At 45.7% G+C, this 8,687-nt stretch overlaps 1 long non-coding RNA gene across 1 annotated transcript; it reads right to left on the bottom strand.

The window, feature by feature from the left end:
* Positions 1-276: 276 nt before the first annotated feature.
* LOC141418807 (uncharacterized) lies at positions 277-8,233 on the bottom strand. Its single transcript, XR_012443453.1, has 2 exons — positions 5,711-8,233; positions 277-613 (listed from the first exon to the last, which is right to left on the bottom strand). It is a non-coding gene; the product is annotated as an uncharacterized lncRNA (long non-coding RNA).
* Positions 8,234-8,687: the final 454 nt, after the last annotated feature.

Raw genomic sequence — 8,687 nt, forward strand, 5'->3', positions numbered from 1 at the left:
GCCCTGAGATGGCAGATTGGGTGGAAGGGAAACCTTGGACCCTGACCTCTCCTCTGAGGTGGGGCAATTCTGCAGGAGCACACATGTGCCCAGGGTGAAAGGGAGAGAGATGGGGGTTAAAACTGGGACATATGTTCTCATAAAGACTGATGATCTGCTGGGTATACTGAATCTGAAAACATTCTTCCCTTCACTGATGCAGCCCTAGAATAACTGGGTCTAGATTGAAGAACTAAACAGGGGAAGTGGAGTGCAGTGACACGAGACACAAAGAGAGACTCTTCCATATGCTTGTTCGTGGGAGTGCCCATTGGCTTTCTGGAAAGTCACTTGGTAACATGCAACAAGCCTTTAAAAAACGATGATTCAGTAATTTCACTTTCAGGAAATGATTCTGAAGAAACAACAGGAGACATGAACCTAGGTGATTTTAAGGAAAGATGATGATTACAATAGCAAAAAAAAAAAAAAAAAAAAAGAACAATGTAAATGTCCAACAAAAGAGAATGGTGATCATGATAAATCCATAGAGAATTTTACTTCATCATTAAAAATGGCCATTGGAGGCTGGAGATGTGGCATATGAGAGAGGCTGCAGGTTCTGTCACCAGCACTGAAAAAAAAATAAAAATGTCACTAGTTTAGGCATTGTGCTCCAAAAAATGCATGTGTCCATGTTGTGAAATCCTGTGGGCATGTTAAGTTCTCAGAGGCTGAGGACAAGTTCCTTCACCTTTCTGCACCTCACCATCCTCATCTGTAACAGAAGTTTATCAGTTATCTACTTTGGACAGTTGCTGTCAGAATTAAATATGACAACGCATACAAAGTTTTTAGTAAAGTTCCTCGCTTATAAGACTATGTATATTTGAGCAATGATTATTTCACAATGGGCATGTATGATTTTTAAATAAAGAACAAATTCCAATTTATACTTTTTTTTTTCAGTTTCTGGAGTTTGAACTCAGGGCCTTATGCTTTGTAGGCAGGTGCTCTACCATTTGAACCAGGCCCCCGGCCCTTTTTTATTTTTCAGATAGGGTCTCATGCTTTTTTGCCATGGTCTGGCTTTGGACAGTGATCCCTCGTACCTATGCCTCCCGTGTAGCTAGGATTTTAAGTATGTACCACCATGCCTGGTTCAACTTAGGCTTTTAAAAAAAATACTTCAAAAGAACTTTTGATAAACTGAAACCCAAAAGTAATAAACTAAATATAAAAGCAAGATACAAACAATACATGTGCATATAATTTTACTTTCTAGAGAACACACACATACACAAATATATGTGTGCATTTCACAAACATTTAAAGGACACACCTTAAAATATTACCAGTAGTTAAGTTGTGGACTATGAGAGGTTTTTGTTTTCTCTTTATACTTTAGTTCATTTTCAAAGGTTTCTATAATAAGCCCTTTATAGTTTGTATTTTTTAATCTATGTATTTTTTTCTTTTTTGATAGCGCATATTAATTGTACAAAGGGTTTTCACTGTGGTATTTTCATACATGTATATAATGTACTTTCATTTCCTCTATTACTCTTTTTTACCCCCCCCCTTTGTAATTTTTAAATAGCAATAATTTAGAAAAAAAATCTAAGAGATCTAAATTTCCAAAAGAATCTGGTGTAGGGAGAACTGTGATCTCCAGTTGTGAGCTGCCCATCTGTGTGGGTGTTATGCTCCACAGAGAGCCGAGTCATAGCTTTGGAGCCAAGGTGTCCTGTGAAATATATAGACCAGGGTCAGACAAGCTCATGGGGCCCAATGGCCTCAGCAGACCTTTCTGGGAGCGGGCGCTATGCCACTATCTCTAGGAGATAATAGATGTGCAAGCGCTTTGCCACAGAGCACTCTTCCCAGATAGTGATCCTGGGGCTCACTGCAGGGAAAGGAGGCTCAGGGAACATTCCATTAAGGAATTTCACACTTTACCTCCTCCTACAGACTCTTCTCTTTTTCTCCATCCCTTAAACACAAATATATTTAGTAACCCTATCTAAACCCTGTCTTTCCCTTAATTTGACTAGGGAGCTGGGGGAACAAGGCTGGAACTGGGGAGTGAGGAGGGAGTGGTTGAGTTGTGGAGAGTGATTAGGGGAGTTGAATATCCATCTGGGGTAGGTGACACCTGAGTGTGGACAGCACCAGGGCCTCCTGGCACTTGGTACAGAGGTATACAGGACAGAGGTAGGGAACAGTTTATCAGGAAATGCGCTTCTCGGGCAGAATGTGAACCAAATCAGGAGGGTCAAGCTTCAAGGATTAACCAAGAGAATGGGGGACAGTTGCTACGGGAGGCACTGGCTTCTTTCCCAGTCTGCCTTCCTGGGGCTTCTGATGCTTCTGAGCCTTCAGCAGAGTTCCCAGAGGCTACATGTGCTGAAGTCAGGCTATTTACTGGGGACTTTGAAATGTGCTGGGAGTTGAACCCAGGGCCACAAGCATGGTGGGCAAACACTCGATGACTCAGCTATTCCCCAGCCCTTCAACTAATTTATTCTTATGAATTAAATTATCATTGCCTATGAAGCTGATGTTTGGAGAGATTATTTTGGCTAAAGTACACAGTTGTAAGTATGTGGGGAAGCTGTTATCCCAATCTGGTCCTGCCTAATTCCACCAAACTTTATCTTCAGGGGAAAATAATAACAGCCAGCCCTATGTGCCAGGCCCTGCTATGTGCTGATGAATACTTCATTGCATTTAATCCACATTATCACCCCTGTGAAGTAGGTACTACTAATAATTCCACTTTCCAAAATGAGAAGCCTGAGCTTTAAGTAAGCAATGAATCTAGTTGCAGAGCTGGCAAGTGGTGAGAGAGAAGGGCTGTGGAGAGCCTGGGCTAGGAAAGTCAGAGGTGGGTTTGGGGCATCTGGAACGGAGGGGAGGACTCTGTGTGTGTTTCCTCCATAGTCTGGTTGCTCCTCAAGGTCAGGGACATTTACCTTGTTTCCCCTGGACTCCCAGCCCCTAACACAATGACTGGAACAAAGGGAATGCTTGCTGCAAGCACTCTAGTGATCAGTTGGCTAAGCAAGCATCTCCTCTCCGCTGGGGGCCAACTTGGGGAGGATTAAGTGAGACATATTTGTCTAGGGATTTCCAAATTCAAAATGTCATGCTGCTGGCCTTTAGAAAAGGATCCGTTGGCAAGGGGGATCCCTGTAGGAGGCTTCAAAGGTGACCAAGACCTTGACAATGGGCAGGCCCAAGGAGAGGCTCTGGCTCCCTTTGTGGGGTTGGAGTCAAACCAAAGTGACATTGAGGGGGTGTCTGGCACCTCCCCCCCCCAGTTTCCTTCCACAGGAACATCTCAAAGACATAACTAAACCCAGAGGTAAAACATAGTACAAGAGAGGGGGTCAGTGGGTGGGTAGGAAGAGAGCCACCTGGCAGCTCACAGAGACTGGAGAGAGGAAAGGTGGGAAGTAAGTACTTGAATAGCAGGGACCTAAGACTCTTAGAGAAATGGATTTAAAACAAGGAAGGACAGAACTTCAGTCTCTTAGAAAAGAAGACCAATACTCCTACAGGAAGGGACGTCAGACCCCAAGAAGCCTCTCAGTGATACTCTACTGCCTTGCTTTTGGGTGAGGATCCAAGCTTCCCTCTTCTCTATAATCAGGGGGAAAGCTACCAAAAGGCAGAGAGTAGAAACAGCCACCAAGGCCCCAAGCCAAGCCCAGGCCTTCCTGGCCTTCATTTAGGGAACCACAGTCTTTCTCTGCCTCTTGCAACAATTCTTTGTGTCTTTATGTGAGCTGCTTATTAACCAAAGGACATCAGGACATGGGGAGCAGGTTGCTGATACCTGTGGCTATAGCGTGTAATTCACGGTCAATATGGGCAAGGCTGTGTGTAGCCTAGGTGACAGAGGTGGCATAGCAGGATGAAGCCAGACTCTGGGTCCTGTGCTGGACATTAAACTCCTGGCCTATGAGGTAGCCAGGAGTGACAGGCTTCATCCCTAGCACTGTACAGTCTTAGAAGACTTTCCCAGGATGAGGGCATTATGAATGGCTCTGAAGGCAGCTGGTGGTCTCCTGGTTGGGTAGGGGCAAGGAAATGAACTGAAACTCCCCTCTCACTGCTATAAATGGACAGGGATCTTTCCATTCTCCTTTTCCAAAGAGACTTTTCTAGAAAAGGCCCTGAGTAAAAACCTCTAATCCCAGGCATCCTGTTCCCTTGCTCCCAGTAAGCTACTGCTCATGACAGTCCCAAATGTACAGATTTAGAGCTGATGGGCTTCACCCACCAGCTGGCCCCTCCAGGTCAGCTGATAGGGTGCTTGACAGCAGGTCATGGAATGGCTTCCTGCTGTGTCTACAGAAATAGGGTTTAGCCAGACTTCAGCTGGACTGCAGCATTACAGGTCTTTGGTTTCAAGCTGGAAACCAGTTGCCTCAAGGGGAAATGGTTTAGAAAATGCTCCCATTTGGCTTCTTTCCACATGAAGGGTAGCTAGAGGAAGAGAGAGCTTAGAGCTGCTGTACTGGTACCAATGCCTTAAAAATAATGATATAAACATAGCCCCGACAGCCTGTGGAGTCCCTGATGGGGACCAGAGGACAGATGCTGTCCTGACTTACCCTCCAACTCATGCTCTGCAAACAGAAGAGTCCAGCCCTCATCTATCACCTCAGAAGCTAAACAACTTCCTCAAATGGCCCCATGGAACATAAATCAAGAGGGCTCTAGTTTTAAGAAGCCTGTACACAACTATGGCCCACAGAAATATCTGCCTCGTATTCTTTCCTCCTGTCCTTTCAGACTAGGGCACTCACAAGTCACAATTACACATGCACACAGTAGATCAACTTCTTAGAAGTTGTTACTCAATTTTCTGAGCCTTGATCTTCAGCTTTAAATGGTCAGTGCTGTGACTACCTCTGGGGTCTCAGGTAGAAATTAATTGAAATGAATCATGTGGAGTGCTCTGACTAGTACTTGGTGGATGTTAGCTGGTATATCCCCATCATTTCCCCTACCATGGCTGAAGGCCATTCTCAGGTACAAAGAAAGAAAGAAAAACAACCACCCTTCTGATACTAGTCCCAGTAAGAAGGCTGTGGGTGAGGGCCTCAGTGATTCACAATGTCCAAGCCTTCTTTACCCTGCTCTCTCTCCTGCCAAGTCAGTGCCAGGCATGGTTACACTTGGCAAACTTGTAGACTCCAGCTTGTTTGAATTCTCACAGAGAAACCCAATGAGTACTTGGACCTGCTGGAGCAGAGACAAATTCAAACACACTGGGGTGGCAGTAAAAGGTAGTGTAAGAAATTATCTCAAAGGGAGCTTGTTAGATTCTAAGAATGCCCAAAGAGCTGTGGCTTCCACAGAGATCCCCACTTTTGCAGATAGGCAGGGGAGCTAGCTTTTGTTAAACATTCTTTCCTCTCATACATACTTCCATGATAGCATCATAACATGTGTAACAAACACGTTTGGCTCCCAACTGAACAGGTAAAGACACAATGCCAAAGCCTTCACTGAGGCTCTGTGTCCTGCTAGGTATTGGATCTGGGGTTAATGCTTCACTGAGGCTTTGTGTCCTGCTAGGTATTGGATCTGGGGTTAATGGGTGACCAGCAGGCACAGAGATGGCAGATTTCTGACTAGTGTAGCAACGTTGGGACAACCCAGGGCATGTGGCACAGAGGTAGGCAGGACAGGAGAGGCACTGTGTGAGTACACTGACCTTTGTCCCTGTTTGCTCTTGGAGACTGCCTGGCTCTGCCAACACTGCCCTCCTCTGCTGGTGTCTTTGCCTGGGGCTCCTGGCTGGTCAAACATTCTCAGGGACTTGAGGTAGCCTGATTCTGGTGGGTGCCAGCAGAGACCTCTTCAGGCAGTCAAAGGCACCATGGAACCTCTGTCATGACACAGCAGGCTGGGGCTCAGTGGTATTTGCAGGCTCCTGCCCCCCAAACAGAGTCTCTTCCCTTTTGGCTCTTTCCCAGGTGAAGGCTTATCATTAACCAGCCATCTAGAAGATTACTGCCAACCCCAGGTGCTCCTTCATTCAGACAGTAGGGTGGAGGGGAGATATGAAAGCAGGACCCTTTCCCTTTTACGGCTTTGCCCTTTGACCAGGGAAGGGCTCCTTTTAAGCCTTACTGCCAAATAAATGGTTGTCCTGAGGAACCTATGTGTTCTTGCCCAGTTCTCTGGTTCTGAGTTGGACGCATACAGGACGATGGAGTCACCCGTCTGGCGGGGCGGTGGGGCACTCTTGGCTCTTTCAGGAACTCCTCTCATGCTTGTTTTTTCTTTCTTTCTTAACTCAGCCTGGATAAGGCTGCTTGGGCTTGAGGCAGGTTGAGCCAGAAAAGCCACTTTTCTTGGGACAAGTCTGAAGGTTTCTCTTTGCCATAGGAAGCTAAGACTTGGTTCCTGTCCTCTTCACCTTATGGAGGGCACCATCTCTGCCAGTTCCCTCCCAGCTGGCAGGAGCGCTCTTGAAGGCCAGAGAGCAGCGTCTTTCCCTTTCGCAAATAAACAAGGTCAGCCCATGTGTGGAGGACTTAGGTATATTAATAGCTAGACATTTTGTTTTTCCATTCTGGTGCTTATCCCCTTCCACTAGTATGGAAGATAAGAGAACACACAATGTTCTCCAGCAGTCACCCTTCTCCCCTCCCCCACGGAGAGGCAAGCCGGGGGCGTGTGCTACTCTGTTTAAAGCCATCGCTGATGTACTAACTCTGAGAAAATAGACTTAAAAGTTTATATTCGGTCTCTCTTGGCTACTGTTGCTGCTCAGGCAATCAGGTTGCAAGGCAACCTTCAAACAATAGAAAATACCCCAAACTAAAAATAAAGGCATTAAGGGACGGGAAGCATAGTGGTGTTCTGGTGAGGTGATTCCAAAGTCAAGAAGGGTGCTGTCAACTATGCTCTTATGTCACATCAGCCTGTTTGCTGTTTGTACCTTTATCTCATTTAAATTTCTTATAATCCAGATATATTGGATCCCTCTTTGTATTCCTGGACTCTTCATCCTTCCACTGGTCATTAATGCCTTCTGGAAGAGAGCAAAGGTTCTATAAACACCTAAAAAAGTACTTGCCCCATGGCTCTCACCTTCACAGTAACTAGACTTTCCATTTCTGAGACCTTAGCAACCCAAGCAGGACAGGGCTGGGACCCAACCTATTCATGAGTCCTTAAGCAAGGGAGGTAAGAGGCTCAGAGTTAGAGAGGAGGTATGATGATGGAAACAGCCTGGAACGATGCCCTTTGAGGATGGAGGAAGGAGCCACAAGTCAAGGAATGCAGGTGGCCTCTAGAACCTGGAAAAGGCAACATGGATCTCCCCTAAAGTATCTGGAAAAAACACATCTAGCTGGGCACTGGTGGCTCACACCTGTAATCCTAGCTACTTGGCAGGCTAAGATTGGGAGGATTGCTGTTCAAGGGTAGCATGGGCAAATACTTTGAGAGACCCCCATCTCCAAAATAACCAGAGCAAAAATGGGCTGAAGGTGTGTCTCAAGCAGTACAGCGACCGTTCTGCAAGTATAAAAAGTATGAAGCCCTGAGTTCAAACCCAGTCTCACCAAATCCACCCAAACACACACACACACACACACACACACACTCACACACACTCACAAAAAGAACCATATCCAACCCAATATCTTGACTTTCCTCTGGTAAGATCACTTTTGAATAATTTTTTTTCTGGTAGTACTGGGGCTTAAACTCAGGGCCTCATGCTTGAGCTAAGCAGGTGCACTATCACTTGAGCCACTCTGCCAGCTCATTTTTGTGTTGGGTATTTTTGAGATAGGGTCTCATGAACTATTTGCCTGGGTTGACTTCAAACTGTGATCCTCCTGATGTAAGTCTCCTGAATAGCTAGGATTACGTAAACCACTGACACGAGGCCTCACTTTGGATTTCTGACCTGCTGAAATGTAAGATAATACATCTGTGTTTTGATTTTTTTCGGTATTGGGATTTAATTCAGAGCCTCACACTAGCTACTGCTTGAGCCATGCCTCCAGCCTTTCATTTGTGTTTTAAGTTACTAAGTTTGGAGTAGTTTGTTACAGCAGCAACAGAAGAACTTGAGACGCTTTCATGAGGAAAGGAAACCTTGGTTTGTTCTTGAGCGCTTGACACACTGTTACTACAGATAGATGACTGTGAAGCCAAGGGGTCACCCTTTGCCCTCCTCATGTACCTCTCACAGAGAGCAGTCTACCAGAGTCCCTGGGCCTGTTCCTCCAAACTGTCACACAAAGCAATAAAATGGGCTGCTCTTTTTTTGCCCACTGGCAGAGCAGGCTGATCAATGGATTGTAGAAGAGGCAGACTTGACCAGCTGGGATGCTGTTTTCTCCCAAAATCTGTGGCCCACCCACCCAGTGATCTAGACAGGGATCAGACTGCAAAGAGAAACGAGAAGATGGAAAAATAAGTCATCTCTACCCCCTAGTTGCTGGCCAGAAGTCACTGAAGATTCTCCTGGGAGTCTCTGGAAGAAAGCAGGTAAGATACTCAAGTCTCTCTTTCTTTGTGAGCAAGTTTGCTTTCTGCCAACCTGTTTTCTGATTAAATGTCTCCTAAGGACTTGCATAAGCCAGCCCATGAAATCCTGACTATCTCAACCAAAACACTGTATTTGAGTCCCCTGTCTCCTACAGACATAAGCACTTGAAAACCATAAT

Source organism: Castor canadensis, chromosome 18, assembly GCF_047511655.1.
Source record: "Castor canadensis chromosome 18, mCasCan1.hap1v2, whole genome shotgun sequence".
NCBI classification, from domain to species: domain Eukaryota; kingdom Metazoa; phylum Chordata; class Mammalia; order Rodentia; family Castoridae; genus Castor; species Castor canadensis.